The 14823-nt window shown below is 42.2% G+C and overlaps 1 long non-coding RNA gene across 1 annotated transcript in view; it reads left to right on the top strand.

Annotated features, from left to right (window-relative positions):
* LOC114010352 (uncharacterized) overlaps positions 1-14823 on the top strand; it is a 188856-nt gene that overhangs the window by 171000 nt on the left and 3033 nt on the right. The gene's annotated exons all lie outside the window — the stretch shown is intronic.

Here is a 14823-nt window from a genome sequence, read left to right as displayed (position 1 = left end):
GTAGATGAGAGACCTGATAGGGTAGATAGTAGAGGGAGCTCTCATTTTGAGATACCAATCTACTGTCTCATAGCCTTATGCCCCCCATGTGAAACTGCTGGTAGGATTTGGATCAACCAGAGGAAAAATTATTCTCCTGGTCACTTGGCTGAGACCTGGGAAGCTTCTTGATTTTAACTCAGGATAGGTATGTGGATCACCTACAAGGAATGTGTGGTTGTACCACACCTGTGGTTGCAAGGGTTTGAGCTCCGTCTGCCCTTCCTGCTTGTAGTTTTGCAGCATACGAAGGGCTTGGTTGACTGAAGAATGAATTGCTTGGTTATAATAAAAATCATTATTCTCAACAGAAAAGGCAGTAGTAACATTTACCAGCCAGGGATAAGCAGGAGGTCATGGTAGATCAACTTGTGGTCTCTTCTAGCTTTAAACACTATGAAATCTCCCTCCAAAACTGATGCCATTATTACTCCATAGGTTCACTGGCAAGGCGAGGATATCAAGGCAAGCATCCAGCACCCACCCACAGATTGTGTTGGCTTTGAGCCTGGCAGCTTGAGTCCCTTCCAAAATGTATCCAGGATCTTCTAGTTAGGAATGCAGCATATTGCTGGTTGTGACACAGATACAGCTGAGTTTACTCCGTGTCTTATCTGTAACCTTTTAACGTTTTCACATGGATTACTCATTTGCAGAAGCTTTTGTAAACCTGAAAACAGCAAACAGCATGGGCTTTATGCAGCTACTGCTGTTTTCCCTGATTTAAGATGTTCCCGGTCTTGCCTCTGGGTATCCTTCATGTTACTTTCAAACCTCCAAGGGTCTGCTGTTGTTGCTTTCTGGCCAGCACCCTTCATTTTTCTGGGCAAACCTCCCTCTAGCCTGTTGATGTTGTTCCTAATTGCCCAAAGGAATCATTGCTGAGCAATGTGAGGCATTTCCTTCCCTCTTATTAAAAAGCACCAGAATAAAACTTAGTCTTTCACAGCAGTGGCTAAACCAACCACATCTTAACACTGTGTTATGGCTATGGCGTTTTGGACTGTTACTGTGAGGTAACAAGGTGTTTTAAATCAGGTTTTCATTAAACTCCCCTGCTCCCTGACATTCATGCACCCTGTGTGTACATGCATGGAGGCTCAGTGAAGTCTTTCTCTACCCCAATATTCCCCGGGCAAAAAATTGCTTGTGCCAAGGTCTTGTGACTATGGCACTGTAGACACTGGAAGGAGACCACTGTGCTACTGTTCGCATTCCAGGGGCAGAGGTTGCTCCTAAACTGCAGTGAAGAAAGGTCAATTGAAAATGGTGCGTTTAAGGTACTTGCTCTGTGTCCCCTGTACTGACCACTTGCTATTTTTTTTTCAGAATTGCCCTGGACTAACCCAGAACAGAGGTCTGTCGTGCTAGTTTGTTACACTCTCGAATGCAGAACAGTAGACTGTCGCTGCTTCAAAGCCCTGACGAGCAAACTGGTAACTTCTTAGTCTAAATGAAATCTAAAAAAAAACCATTAAAAGCTAAGTTCAGGCAACGGCCACTTCATAGTGGTACAACTCAATGCTCTTAGTGAAAGACAAAAGAGAAATTTAGGAAAATTCTGGTGAATTTTTAAGGAAATGTATAGTGGCTGCTGAACACAGTCTGCTGTCATCACTCTGAAACTGCAGGACTGTCCCTGGGGTTCTGCTGGCCTAGCAGAGATAAAACTCAGGGATGAATTATTGGGCTATAGATTTCCGTAGTACTGTTAGAAAGGTGCATGAGGCTTAACAAGTCCTTGAAAATTAGCTTTCGTGGGTGTTAGCACTTCCCTGCAGTCAGATGCTTTGATTAATTACGCCCTCTCATAAATCTTCTCCGTGAAAAAAAATACAGTTCTTGACAACCAGTTAATAGCTGAAGGTCAATAAACTGGAAGGAGGAGTCCTGAGATTCCTCTCAAGGTAATGGTTAGTGATAATCAATCTCCCAGAAGTTAAAGTTGCTTTTCAGATGAGAGGTTGGGATTTCTCTTTGTAATAGAAATTCTGGCCCATGAAAATGCCACCAAGATGCTGAAGCCATCCCAGCTGAGGAAACTCCAGTTGCTCTTCACAAATAGCTTTGGCAGGCCCGGACAGATTTAGGCACAGAAGCAACATCTTGGCCCTGTTTTCTTCTGCTCTGGCTGGAAGGACTCTTAAGAGTGAAGGGAGAGAGTCTTCAAGCTAATTCAGCCCAGTGTTTCTTCCACTGAAACTACTGAGAAGGCTCGTTAATAACTTTTCATTCTAGAGCCGTGTTTTCAAAAGGTGGTTGCCCTCCTGTTTATAGAAGTGATTTGCAACCATTAATGCCCTACAGGCAACCAGAAAGCCATCAGAGCAGAAAGGTTTGAGCTGTACTTGACAGAAATACCTCCCTCCAAATGACAAATGAAATGAGACCCCTTTTCTTAAGGGGTCAGGAGTGCTGTATTGAGTCTTGGGACATTAATAACTAAATTCTTAGTCTGGTCGGCCTCAAGATGAAGTGCTGTAACTATTACCAGACTCCTGAGATACCCATTCCACTCCAGTTTTGTACACTGCACTGATTTTGATGCTCTACCCTGTAAAGGAAGTTGTTTGGGTATCTTTTTGCTCTTCCTTTGTTGTTACGGGAGATGGTAATTCAGTAATGCACTGCCAACATGCAAACGCTTCTGCTTTTTGTGTTTCATGCTAGGCTACTTTGTTGATGCAAGCCATTATGCATTAATTGTAGGATTCCAAATCGCCATTGGGGACTGCTGAAGGAATAGGCAGGTAAGTCAGTTGTGCCTCTGTCAGAGGACTCTTGGTTCCTTCCCCCTTCACAGCAGGTCAGGTGCTATCCTTGCCTCTTGTTCTTCTCCCTGGCCTCTGTGCCTTCCCTCTCTGCTTGCCCAGAGTACTTTTCCCAGCAGTGTAACTGCCCTCACTGGGAACATCCTTACAGAGTTTGGGTGACAGACTCACCAGAGTAAGTGTTGCACAGTACCTGGGTCCCCACAGGCCCTCTTGAGTGCTACCATTATACAAATAATCAAGTGACCTATACATCTTTACTTTCTTCTGTACGTTAGGAGAGGAAAAATAGTCTTCACAGCTCATTTTTGGGTATATACACATTATCTCCAGTTCAAATTGGAGGAGGCAGGGCAGGCAGATGTGGTTACCTACCTGCAAAGTTTGAGCAGCGCAATGCTTATGGGTCTTGAGTTAGTAGTGAAATTCAGTGGCTGGTGCTTGTGGGAGAGGAACGCCAGATGCAGCATGCTGATGTGGAGAGCATGTAAAATGCAATCATCCTGAGTTTTAAAAAGGGTCACCCACTGTAAGTCTGGAGATGCTGGGGAGCCCGGGTTATGCTGTGTGCTGCTCCTGTGTGCTGGTAAACAGTGATGAGTTTCCTGGTGGATTCATTCGCCTTCAGCTGTGAGGGAAAAACACCAGTTGTTGTCGAAGAAGGGGTTATCAGACTTTACCTCAGGAAATCACTCCTTGGCATGAGCCAAACCTCTAGTTACAACTTCTCAACTCATCCTTTCTTACTGGTATTTACTAAGTCAGCTCAGATGTAACATCTCCAGCAGTGTCTGGAGTTAGCAGAATGTTTTGGTTCTATTCAGCTCAATCCTCTCATCAATATGCACCGCACTTTCCGATCAAGATAAAGATGCCCTGAAAAGCTTCCAGTCTGAGTTAAAAGGAGAACAAACAGGAGGGAAGGGCAACAGGGAGGGGGGTCAGAGGGAAGAGGGGGGAAAGTGAATGAAGGAGAGACCGGCGTGATTACTGGAAAAACTAATTCAGATTACTGATGCCAGTGAGTCTTTCAGGGTAATATGAATAAGTGTAAAGGCCTGGTTTTGAATGTGGCAGAGGCCACTGTTTAAGGCTCATTGAAGTTAATTTTGTGAAGGGGCGTAAGGTGGGAGGAAGAGAGAGCGAATGTGTGCCAGATGGGGTTTAAGAGGAGAAATCCAAGCAAAGAAACAGCATGAAAAGAGCTTGCAAGCGGGCATGTGAGGGTAACACAAAGGGGCTGGAGTGAGGGGGTGAATGGAGATGGGGGAGAACCAGGCCGAACAGATGGAGACAGTGAGAGGAGGAGGATGGGCAGGCAGAGGAGGGAAGGGGATTTGCTTGTAAAGAGACCCTGGAAAATGGAAGTAAGGCATTTGACATTGGCTATGAGGTGGGGAAAGGGAGAGCACAGAGAGCCCCTAGGTGCTGAATGCAGGTGCCGGTGTGGAGCTTGGCACCCTGGGCAAGTTTGGCTGGGTGTGGAGGGGACTGAGTCCTCTTTTGAGAGCCAGAGCCCATTCAGCACCCCTGGAGACCAAGGCCTTGCTCCAGAGTTGCAGTAAGTGCATGGAGAGAAAGGAGGAAGACGTCTAGAGGTACAGGGAGTGGGATTTATCTAAGCCCTCTCTGGGGAGTCTTGTGCTGCTCAGCATTGCAGTCATGATTCAAGCACAGCCATAAAGATGTTAAAATGAAACAAGGCACCAGCTCCTAGAAATTCAAACATGCAAAATCTGTCAAAGGGACGACTTAGAGGAGAAGGAAAAGCTCTGTGTACAAAGACATGAAAGACAAGGAGATAAAAATGAGCTCAGTAATGTTTGCACCTACAGTAATGGAAAGTAGACATGCCTAAAAGGTTTCCAACATAAAAAGTAAGGTGTAAGGAAGTTCCATCACCTGTTGCTGAGGAATAACTCCTACATCCTGTTAGAGGCAATGTCTGCCTGACTGCATTAAGAATCAGGGCTAGGCAGTGCAAATTGAGGTCATCAATTTTGCTTCATCATTTCAACCCTGTATTAAATGGAGGGAGAAGGAAAAGGGCCAAACTTAACAGTTCGGATGACTAGCTGAGATGTATTGGTCCTCCTGTCAACAGAGAGCAGGAGGAGAAAGCAGGGTAACAATGTGACACCCTCTGTGGGGATGAACAAGGAGGAATACCTGTCCTGTGGGGTGGAAGAAGATGGGCTGTCAGAGAGAGAGCCAGTTCTGGAGCAGACTGCTATTCCCAGCCCAGGAGTGCCCTCTGTGCCCCCAGAGTATGCTTTCTTACCCCCTCCACCCCAAGAGAGGCTGCTCTACTGGGAGAGAAAGTAAACTTTTTTTCCCCTCCCATTTGAAACTTTTTCCAATTTGTGGAACCAAAATCAGAAAAAAAATGGTATCTATGTTTAGATGTGTCAAATTGTCACAAAAGGGTCTCTCAGTATGAGCATGGAGTGCAGCCTCTTGAACGTGAAGAGAGTCATTAAACGCTAACATTTCAAGAGGTCTGGTGGATCTTTGTATGTCCATATGCTTATGTGCCTTTCAGTTCCTTGTTTACATTTTCGTATTCCAGACAGCTTTAAAATAACTTTTTTTTTTTCCAATACATTCATATGGGGAAAAGAATCAAGGGGGGAAATAGCTAAACTTTCTAAAAGGTGAAGTATTTTTCTCAGCGGAGCTCAGCTGGCCTTGGTGGCCAAAACTGTCTGGTGGTAACACGCAGCTCCTTGCGTCTCAGCCATGTATATGTTGTTTGCCATCACCACATCAAGCAAAGTGTTGCTTGGGGAATTACCTTTTGGATGAGTGTTGGGGTGATTCAGAGTGCGTTCAGTTTTGTGATTCACAGAGCTGCAAATGAGAACTGATGACTGGGGGTGGGGGAAAGGAGTGAGACAGTGAGGCAGAAAATCAATGTCCAGAAGGCATTTGTGAACAGGCACATTTCAGAGTTTCCAACAATATGGGACAGAGACATTTGGCAACTGCTACATTTATGCTGCATGCTTTAATCTCTACTTTCTGACAATATTTTAATGTTTTGTAAAAACACTATTGCTAACATATGAACACTAATATTTTTAGATCGCTTCCTACTCATAGGTACTGTTATATCACACAGAACAAGTTAAACCAACTGTTCCAGCCAGGTACCGTTTGGGAATGCAGTCTGTTCGTCGGGCTATATTCTGAAGCCCTTACTCATCTTCTGTTCCACTAAATTTCTTTTTCATCTGAAGTACTCCATTGCTCCTGTTAAACCATGCGGGCCCCTTTCCTGCAGCATTTTTTTTATTTTTTCCCAGGTTAGGTTTGCTAGAAACAGAGAAGAAGCCATTGCAGATAAGCCTGTCTAGTGGTCTTGCCCTGATTTGAGAGGGTCCACTCTTAAAAACTGTGGAAGAATCTGCAAGAAATCTCAGTGAAGGCACCTGCACATGGGAAAGGATTTTTTCTAGCCTCATTCATTGAATTGCCAGCCTAAATGCTGAAACTTAGGTGAACTTCTTTTCTAATTTCAAGCTTAACCTCGTTAGCTGTCTATAAACACCTCCTTTTTAAAATAGCAGTGATTCCAACAGCATGGTTACGCATTGCGTATTCTAAATATTTTTAACCAGTTATATGGTTTTAGCTTTTCTGGAAAAGAAAAAAAAATGTTTTAGTTATTAACTCCACTACACTAGCCTGACTCCTCAAGTTTCTGAAAGCAACCAGGTACTATCACCATGCACAAGTGCTTAGGTATACCACAATATTTAGTGTTAATTATTTAGTTAATTCTGTGTGCATAGCCATTTGCACAAACACAGTGTTCACAGACTTCTTAGACACACAAGAATAAAATGTTCCAAGGATTAAACGTGGGCTGAAATGACCTGTCAGCTGAGGATGGTCAATGTTTGTGCTTGGAATATGCAAACCTCTAACAAAACATCACAGTGTGTACCAATGGAGCCAAAAAAACCATTCCATTGGGCTTTTATGGTAAGTACAATATTAAAAATGATGACAAAAGTAAAGAAATTTAGAAAAACCTTTTTTCAAGTAAACAAAGTATTTCCCAAACAGCAGACCATAATGCTTTTGAAGATATCTGCAAAATCTGTATTACTCCCAGTGTAACTTACATGGAGTTACCTAATCAGACAGTGACACCAGGGAATAATGAGCCTTAAACAATTTCTTTGGTGTATTAAGTACAAACGGGCTTTCATATAACATCTACTCCTTCTGTCCCACCTGATTTTCTCTTAAAAATATACTTATTGTAAAGAACTATAAAGAAATCCCTTTCATTCAGCAGTTAATGCAGGGCTTGGAAAATGTACCTTACATCAAAATAGCCAGTGAAGACTGAGTCTACAAATGTGGGCAGTCTGTTTTGGTCTCATGTGTGAAAAGCCCAGTTATAATACTGCTTTCCCTGGCTTTCTGAGGGTTTTGTTTTGTTTTGTTTTGTTTTGTTTTGTTTTGTTTTGTTTGCAAACATGCTGGGAGGGCACATGTTGACGAATCAGCAAAATATGACAGTCTTGTTAGCTTTTTAAGTAATTTTCCATCTGGTAGATTCATCTAATTGCAATGGTGGGCTTGAAGTTGTTCGCTGCTGCTCATTTCATGCAAATCGATCGGTGTTACCTGCATGGGGATTCCTAAGCTTCCCTCCGCTTCCAGAGTTCATTGAGAAGCAGATCTACTTCTTGTCCCATGTCACTTCAGCAAGTACTCACCCCCAGCATTAAAGCTTTAGGTAACTTCCAGCATTCATTGGCCTAGAGAGAACCTCATCTCAGCTAGATCACTGTGAGCTGCAGTTGAAGAGGCTTTGAAACAGGGAAAACAACCAGCATTACAAAGAGAGTGAATAAGGCAGGCAGGCAAGGGAAAGGCTGGAAGGAAAGGCCAAAAACATGCAATCTGGCTCTTTGCAGTAGAAATAACTCAATCCGTTGGAGGCCACGGCTTCTGGCACAAAGCAGAAAAGAATCAGGCGCAAGGTTTCAGGCGTAGTGAGGGCACAGTCTTTCAGGTGGGTAAATGACTGAATTATCATTGTTCAGCTTGAGCTTCTTACCAAGATGACTGGAAAGTAAGAACATGAAGGGTCCACTAGACAAGCATATCTCTGATTGCCTGCATCTACAGCAAGGGTGTGGTAGGATTTACAATAACTGCTAGCTAAACAGCTAAAAAAAATGCTATGTTTTTTCAATAAAGATGATGCATCCTTTCCTGGGGCTCCCCCAGAGCTTCAAGATGGTGACTTACTTTTCCACTACCTTTCTCTACATTTCCCTTCCTTCCAAATTTTAACCTGCCATCTGATAACACAACTGGTTTTCCTTTGTCTTTTGTATACTTTCATACATCAAATTTCTAGATCTTTTCCATTCCTTCCTACATTTATTATTGTATTTCCTTAAAGTGCTATAGAGACTTGGGGAAGTAGTGTACACTGAGATCTCTTTTCTGTAGAGAAATATCTTTGCTGAAACACACCTATGCTGATTTTCATAGCAGAGTAGTAGTACGAATTAACTGTGGTGGTGGTGTTGCTCAAAACGAGAGCCATGTCAAAATGTCTTTTGAAAAACTAATCTGAACAAAGTGTACACAGAAGTAGCAGCTGTAACAAATCCTGCTGTGATCGGGTCATTTGTGTCCCAAAAAGAAGTACAGGTCGATGCAACTGCAGCAGCTGCTGCTGTGTCAGTTGCCTTCACATTACCGCCTGAAACCTAACTATTGGGAAACCCTAAGAAAAATTTCAGAAGCGCCTCAAACTGTGCGCCAGGCTCCTATACAGGTCACATAGATCAAGTATTTTTGCTTGACAGAGTAATGCAGTAATGTCGTGAAAGCTGTTAATATTGACTATGCACTAATCTCTAGGTAGGAAACTTCCTTCTGTGCCCAGCCCAGGCCAGAAATCTGATTACAGAGAATGAGTTCTCACTTACAAGAAGGTATCTATAGCTGGAGGGGTGGGGGCTTTTTTGCATCTCCCTATGAACAAACAAACAAACAAGAGGCTGGTGGATTTTTAAAATCAAATAACAGGTCAGTCACTGTTGCTTGGAGTTTCTAAATTTCTTCTCAGATTAAATTAAGTCATTTATGTACATCGTAATTGAATGTTTGATGGAGCAGGCCTGCATGGAAGGCTGCTAGTTCACAGCCCAGGAGGGATGGTTTGATCTCAGCAATAAGTGCAGTTTTGAAAAATTACACTTCTGTTCAATGCCAGGGTTTGTTTTAAAAACTGTTTAGTGTCATGTATAACAAAGAAAAATGGCCATGGGAAGACGAAAAACAAAGGAGAGCAGAATTTTTTCTTTTCCTTAAAAAAGCAGGACAGCAGGCGCTAGGGACAAGCCATGCATTGCGATCATACCCTCGGTGGCTGAGACAGCAGGAGGCTTTTTAGGCAGGGCTGGAGCTGTGCTCTTTGTGTGGCTACCCTGCTGGAAGAGCTGGTCTGCTCGCCTTCCTGGAAGGGCAGAGCAGGCAGCCAGGTGCCCTCTGGCAGTCTGCGGCTTTCAGGATCTGCTTACTTTGCCTCTGCCTGAAGCCAGCTCCAGCCTGGACTCCTTCCTCATGTGCCTGATAGATGAGAAAACGCAGGGCGATATTGCAGGCAGAGGAGTAGAGGGGGGATTAGGATACTTTTTTGACACTCTTTCAATGTTCTTTTCTAACTCTTTTTGTTTTTAAATTTCCTGCATAACTTTAGGGGGAAAAATTAAACTTCTGTGTTTCTTCCTCTGTAAGGCAGCACTAATGAATGATACTTCCCTGTTTTGCAGAGCTGTCAGGCAACGTCTTGAGTATTTGCAAAGACTGCAGAAAGGTTGGGTGCGCTAGACCACCTGAGAATGAGGTGCTTACAGCTAAAGGGAGAACAATTGCCTCACTGGCATAAGGAAGGATACAAGTTGAATTAAGCAATTGGAGACTGAATTGTTGCTTGTATTTTTTTCCTGTATGCACGGGTGTGTTAGCAGAGTTTATAGGTTACAAAATTTGAGAGGCCATTGTCTGCACAGAGGGGAGCTGGAGCAGATTTTGGGATGATTCAGAGAGCTCAGAAGTCACATTACTGGAAGCAGAATGAAACGTAGCAGTACAAAGTGCAAAATCATTCACCTAGGGGCAAATATGAATTTTGTCTTTGAGCTCATCAGTTGGAAACAACTGAGAGGAAAGTCCCTACGGCTGTGTTCAACACAAAATGACTTGGGCAACGGTGAACCCTCCCACCCCCTCAGTATTGAGACCATGATATATCAGGCAAAATTTCTCCAAAAGAACTCAGCAAGTGTTTAATCCATCTGTAAAATCTTAGTGAGAGTGTGTCTGCAACTGTAGTCATCTGTACTGAGGAATGATGAATTCCAAGTGGAAGAGGTATAGAGAGGGGCTTGTAAGGTGAGACGTCAGGAGGCTGGAGCCACTGTTGTATGAAAGAACTAAAAGGTTTTGCCTCAATTAGTCAAGGAAAATGAAGTCTAAGAAAGATACTAATGCTCCTTTTAAATGCCAAAGATCAAGAAGTCAGAAGAGATATTTAAAGCTAGAAGGAAAAGCTTGTCCAAAAGAAATGGCCGTAGATTTATTTTGGCTGGGAATTGGGAGGAGGAAGAGTGAAATTCTGAATGACCTTTTTACTGGGGCACTGGAATCTGCGTAACTGATTTTTAGATGTGTGACCAGTGTATGATAGTAGGGACTGACGTCAGGGATCAAGGGATCCCTTGCAGGCCTCTGGCTCAGAGCTCCACTGACCTGGAAGAAAGTGATGGGCTCCATGTGGCAGTGCCTGCAGCTGGAGCCTGGCTTCTAAGCAAGGGGGTGGTGAGTAGGTTCCCCTGCTGTAGCACATGCTCTTTCCCGAGCTTCCCCTCATACCAAAATTCTCCCTGACTGTCTCATTTTTGTTTTCTTCCCCTTTTAAAGGTTTTGGTGGCTCCCTTTCCCCCTCATTTAAAGCCCTGCTCCACAGATCATTTAATGCTGCATTAATGGTAGCCTATTTTGGAGCTCCATGGGGTTTAAATAGAAAATCAACTCTGATAGTTTTGTAGGTGAGATAAATGGTCTCCAATTTTGAGTCTATATTGTGATAAGCCATGTGCAGGACAAGGACTGGCAGGCAACAAAAGCTATTGGCAGCAAAAATTCCGCTTTTTCCAATAAAATCCTTTAGATCTTACTTAGTGAAGCCACATCCACTCAAACTACAACTTAGGTTAGAGTAGCCATGGGTGAAAAACCTCACATAGAGCTTTTGTTAAATAGGAGGTTTGCGATCTCACAGAGGAGCTCTTTCTTCAGAAATAAACCCAACGTTGCTCCTGCATTAATGGCTTGTTTAGTCCGGACGTCAACCTGTACTTAAAAAAAAAAAAAAAGTTATGATAGATAATTATATCTGAGTGTGCATGAGCCAGATCAGATGTAGAGATGGTCTGCTGTAACTTGGGTGTTGGGACTACTGTATGATTTACTTTTTCTGCTCTTAGAAACTACAAACTAGAGGGCTTGCCAGAAGCTTTCTCATTGTAGGGATTGTGGGTTACAGGTTTCAGTGGGAGCCACATTGCTGCTTTGTCTTAAGAACAGTCAGACCCACAAGTGCAGCATTTACATCTCTGCAGACTGTATCCAGCAAGACAAAGCTGAGCTGAGGATACTGTAGAGATTGCTTCAGGTGGGTTATGCTGTGCTTTCTCTTCTGCTTTTGTCTGAGGTTCAGGAGATTTACAGAAAAATAAATAAATAAATAAATAAATAAAGTTCAAATAAGCTGTTTGCAAAAATCTGCTAAGATACTCAGCTCTGTTCCTTCCAAATGTGATTGCAGTATTTTGCAGTATACTGCTTTGCATTTATTTTCTATATAACAAAGCAATCAATATCTCTTAAAATCCCTGTCCTCTTTGGCTAACATGAACACAAAGCTTCCTAGCCTGAACAGGACTCCTGTCAGTTATACCTATGGAACATAACTTTACTTTCTTTCTTAAGAAAACTCATAAAGAAATTATTTGTGCTTATTTTATTTCTGGGCCATTTTGGAGTAGCTGCTGATCCTGTGTTATCATGGGATTAGGATGTGTCCTGTTTGTTCTGCTTAAGCTCCATGGTCTGTACTCAGTCTCCCAGTCATTCATTCAAGAAACCCATATCAAGCATGAGAGATGAGCAACTCCCTGTCTCTGTAGCTAGGCTGATAAGATGCTGCTGCTTCATTTCTGTTATTCTAAAGTCTCTTCTACAGGCAGCCCCAGGCTTCTGGTAGAGCACAAGCAGTCTCTGTTCTTCCTCTTCCTCTGCTTTACCACCTGACCTTCATTTAGACCCAAGTCTTGGGAAGAATCCCCCTCCCATAGTGAGTACAAGAGCTCTCCATGGGATCTAGCCAGCAGAAGGGCAGGAGGAGGTACTTCTGCTGGGGAAAGACTAGACACAGCAGAGGAAAAGCAGGGGAAGAGCTTGTTGCAGCTGAGACAACAAGGATGCTGCCAGCTTAGTGTGTTTGCTGAGACATGGCAGATGTGGTAGTGTGGGGAGAAATGGTGAGAAGAATGGAAGGGTGTATTGTGCATGAGGGAGAGAAAGCTATTGGACTAACAGGGGCTGCTGGATGATGGCAAAGGAGGTAATGGGCAATAAGTAAACAGATAAAAGAGAACAAATAAATAAGTGTATATAGTAGCGGTGTCTTATTTCTGGAGGAGAAGAATTGTACTGAATCAAATAAGCTTGTTTGCAGTGGTCTAGGGTTGTGTATGTGAGACAGTGTTTGTTCAGGTGTGATGGCAGCAATACCCCAGCCTTCTAGATGGTGTTTTTCACATGTTGCTATTAAAGTGTTTTGCAAAGAAAATCTGTACCATTCTGTTGATTCTGCAACTAGAGAACTACTGGCTCTTCATGTCTCTGGGAGACCTCAGGGGAGAAAGAAAAAGAGAAAAAAAGAGAGGGAGAAATGTAAAAAGCAGCCAATAAAAAGATAGCAAGTACATCCTAGGGTGGGATATAAAGACAGCAGGTATGTATGTTCATAGTGTGTAAATATGTGCTGAGGCAGGGAGAAAAATGGGGTGAAATTTCTTGGTGCCTAAAGTGAGAACGGAATATAGAAAAATTACTCAGATAATAAACTTTTCTCAGTTTTACCAGCTCGATTGTGGTGTTGAACGAATGCATATTAGAGAGTCCACACAGGAGAGCTAGGGGTGAATAACAAACCTGAAGAGTTCAAGCTTTCATTTCAAATTCAAGCTTTCTAGTTTTCAGAATTGCAAAGATGTATTTCCGCATAGAAACAGGGCTTGGATTTGAAATCAGCCTGTTTTATGAAACATTAAATAGCCCGTGGTTGCTAGAGGTGTGCATTTCTTTGTGCTTTCTGTCTCATCAGGGTGTTAACTCTGAAGACTAATGGGTGTGTTTCACTATCAACAGCCACAGTGTCAGGATTGAATCTTTAATAGATGGGATGGGAGTCCTGTTCTTCCCAGGTGGCAACTTGGTAGTTACTGTAACTGAGTGAAATGGGACTTGTCAGAAACTATAAAACAAAGGAGGAATTCAAGTGAAAAGGACAAAGGATTGTTCCAAAAAGAAACTTGTTTCCCTCCAAGTGATACTCAGAAATCACAACAAAGTTATTGAATTCACTGTAGATTTGGTTTCTTTGTAGATAATTCTAAAGGCTGGGCTCAGTCTCTTAACTTATTTTTGCACCTGTTGTTAATATCAAAGAGGAATTGGCTGTAAGTTTGTGCTAGAACAAAGACGTACAGTTAAACTCAGATCTGAGATTCTTAGTTCCATCCTAGAATTTGGCAGTGATAGGGCAGTAGGATTGCTCATGAACTATGAAAACCATGTTGGGGAAGAGTCTGCTTGTTTCTAGTGGTTGGAAGATTTGGAAAAGTGAAGAAGGGGGTTGCAAGAGAGAGTTATGGGGGAAAGCTGGCCATCTCCATTGTGACAATAGCAGCCTATGGGTCTGTGCTACATGCTAGCAAGCTGCACAACTCATGGTGAAGGAGTAAAAGATAAGTCAGTATTAACTTTTTCTTTTGGATTTGTCTTTAAATCTGTTACATATAAAGCAACTTTCATCCATGTAAAGGTCAGAATTTCTATGTTCCAATTGAACACAGAATTGAAATAACGTAATTATTTGCCTCTAGCAGAAAGCAAATTATAAGTGTTCTTCTGTGACAAATTAACTTGAGATTTCATCGTGAAAGATAAAATTACAAAAATCCTGATAACCCTACTTATTTTTCTTGCAATAAAAATGGCTATTCCAATAGCATTGGGTAACAACAGTGCTGTTGCCTACCATGCCAACTGTTACGTTGTTTGCTGTGTCTCATTACTACCTAAGAGGCGCTGGTCCCAGGCCAGCATCCAGTTGTGCTGGATATGATTCAAAAGATGGTCTTTGTATCAAAGAGCTTACAGTGTTTATGATGCTTTGGGTTTATAATATAGCATCTCAGTAAAGAGAGCTGCTGTTGGAGTTTTACTTTATTGAGAGGACAGTTTCTCTGGAGGGGGGTCCTCTACTTTAACAAAAGAAACTTAAGCCCAAACAGCCATTTCCTTTTCTGAACACCTTTTAAATAAAACCAGTAAATAACTAATCTTTGTGCTGCATAGGACAGCACAAAATGGTAGATGTCATCATCTAAAAGATGTTTTTTTTAGCTTCTTTCCTATTTCTTTATAGGAAACAAATCTAAATACAATTATTGTAAAAATTTTCCTTTGTACATACTAGTTTTGTGGAGTTTTTAGATTAAATGTATTTTGCTTTTAATTACAATGTAATATGTAGCAATGTGTCTACCTGAAATTTTAAGATTAAAAAAGTCCTACCCTTGCATATGTGATATCTTCTTCCCATGAAGAACTGCAATTTTCCTCTGAAAAATAATACTGGAAACCTTGTGTAGTTTTGTGTATTTCTAAAAGGAAAAAATTGCCT

The sequence above is a fragment of the Falco peregrinus genome, chromosome 7 (genome assembly GCF_023634155.1).
Source record: "Falco peregrinus isolate bFalPer1 chromosome 7, bFalPer1.pri, whole genome shotgun sequence".
Taxonomy (NCBI): Eukaryota; Metazoa; Chordata; class Aves; order Falconiformes; family Falconidae; genus Falco; species Falco peregrinus.
This window is presented reverse-complemented; position numbering and strand designations above follow the sequence as displayed.